Below are 2,271 nucleotides of genomic sequence, written 5' to 3' on the forward strand. Positions count from 1 at the left end.
TCAGCAGAGAGTCTGCTTCTCCCTCTCCCTCTGCCCCTCCCACTGCTCTCTCTCTCAAATAATAAATAAAATCTTAAAATAACAAACGAACTTGTGGTCATCAGGCTTCAAGATGGCCCACAATGATCCTCACCTCCTCATATGTCTGCCCTTGTGTGGACCTGTCACAATGAAGAGGGCTGGCTTGTGTGACCAATAAAAGTGGCAGAAGTGACAGGTATGATTTAAGAGGTCAGATCATAAAAACTATTGCAGCTTCTGTCTTGGTCTCTTGAAGCACTCACTCTGGGGGAAGCCAGCCAGTGTTGTGAGGACACCCAAACAATCCTGTGAAGACAAGCTGAGGCATCTCACCCACAAATTCCAGTGCCAGAAACATACCCTACTGATGTGTTTGCCCACATGGGAAACGGTGCCTGTTCACTGCAGCTTTGCTCACAAAGGCCAAAACATCAAACGTAAACATCTCAGAACAGGCTACATGCATGATAGTCCATTCACATTGTGGAATATTAGGAGGAGCGTAAGAAGAATGAAAAAGAGCTGCATATCTGATATTGAACAAATTCTAAGGGTGTTATGTGAAAAAGGCAAAAGCCAGACAGTATGATTTTGTGGGTCTTTCCTTTTCTTTTTTTTTTTTTTTTTTACAGGATATACACATGGCTGTATTTCTAGAGACAGCATGAAAAGTTTCTGGAAGGCGTACAGCGTTTGCCTCTGGGGAGCGTTCTGGGCTAGAGCAGACATTTATTTTTCACTCTACAGGTATATTCTTTCGTACTTTTTCAATGTTTTACCTTGAGCAGGAATTTACTTTCAATAAAATTTTTGAATAACTGACACAGCCAGGGCTCTGACTTTTGGCACTGCCCTCAAGGGCACCAGGGGGACCCCTTTACTCATAAAGGGCTCAGGTGGCCCCTCAGTGAACCCTGAAAAGCCCCTTTCTACCACCGCCTATTTGCTTGCCCTTGACAAACTGTGGTCCCCTATTTGTACCTCTGCTCGCATGGTTTCCTCCATCCAGAATTCCTTTTCCTCTTTCGTATGGGCACCTGTTGATAACACATCCATCATTCAACGCCACTCCAGCCTTCTCCATGAATCTTGCACGAGGTCAGAAGTCATCGCAGCTTCCCAGACCACTTTCTCTGCGTTTCATTCATTCAACCCATATGTGGTGGGCACTCTTCAAAGCCATGTACCAGGTCAGGTGCTGGTATAGGGAGATACATCAGGCATGGTCCCTGCTCTTGGGGAAGCTCCAGGCTAGCTGGGGAAACCAACAAACAAATGTCCTCAGATAAGTGACCTGAGAGGCAGCCTAGCACAGGGGTTAAGGACACTGGCTCTTACCTCCTACTTCCAGCATTCAAGTCCTAGTTCTGCCACTCGTAAGCTGTGTGTCCTTGAGCTAGTTGCTTCACTTCTCTGTGCCTCGGTGCCTTTATCTGTAAAATGGAGATGACAGGAGGACCAACTTCACAGGGTTATTCAGTGAACTAGATGGTTTAGCTTATATAAAGTGTTTCAACACAGCCTGGCAAGTGGTAAACGATACATATTGGTTATTACTACAATTTCAAGGTGCTATGGCCGCTCAGGAGGGGAAAATTTCTTAATGTAAGATCTTGAAACACTAATGAGTATGATATAAGCAAAGAGAAAGCCTAGACAACAGTGTGGAGATGTGAAGGGCAAGTGGAGTATGAATGCACAGTAGAGTTTCTCTCTTACAGTAATTTCAGTACTTGCTCCCTACCTCTGACAGCCTCCTGGGTCTTGTTCTGAGGGTCTTCAGGGTCTAGCAGAGAGATGAGGCTGAGTGAGTTTCCCAGATTTCATCTTCATAATCCACACCACATCCTTTACTTAATATATTTCTCTAAATCAACTTGCTTTTTGTAAACTAAATACATTTCTTAGAAGGAAACTGTAAACCACATCTGTAAATGAAAAAACAAACGCAATACAAAGCATCTCCAACACAAATATAATGAAAGCAAAACAGTGTCGCTAAATTCAGGCTAACTAATGTCTGACTCTGAGGTCTGCTCTCTGTTACCAGGACAGATTATTAGCAAATGGTAGAGAAATTAATGACATGCTGGCATCGAACTGAGACTTTCTCTTTGGCATTGTTAGCAGGACTGAGAAAACAAAAAGATAATTCTCTCTTTTTGCTAGTGCCCTGTCCTCCTAAAACATCGTGCACATTGTTAGAAAGGGAAATACCCCCCTTCCAAGACAATCCATGTGAAATGGCTC

General features: G+C 43.7%; 1 long non-coding RNA gene across 1 annotated transcript; it reads right to left on the reverse strand.

Moving 5' to 3' along the window:
- Positions 1-22: 22 nt before the first annotated feature.
- Positions 23-2,242, reverse strand: LOC121102361. Its single transcript, XR_005834473.1, has 3 exons — positions 1,766-2,242; positions 1,360-1,454; positions 23-1,276 (listed from the first exon to the last, which is right to left on the reverse strand). It is a non-coding gene; the product is annotated as an uncharacterized LOC121102361 (long non-coding RNA).
- Between the last annotated feature and the right edge of the window lie 29 nt (positions 2,243-2,271).

The sequence above is a fragment of the Ursus maritimus genome, unplaced genomic scaffold (genome assembly GCF_017311325.1).
Source record: "Ursus maritimus isolate PB19 unplaced genomic scaffold, ASM1731132v1 scaffold_1323, whole genome shotgun sequence".
In the NCBI taxonomy this organism is placed as follows: domain Eukaryota; kingdom Metazoa; phylum Chordata; class Mammalia; order Carnivora; family Ursidae; genus Ursus; species Ursus maritimus.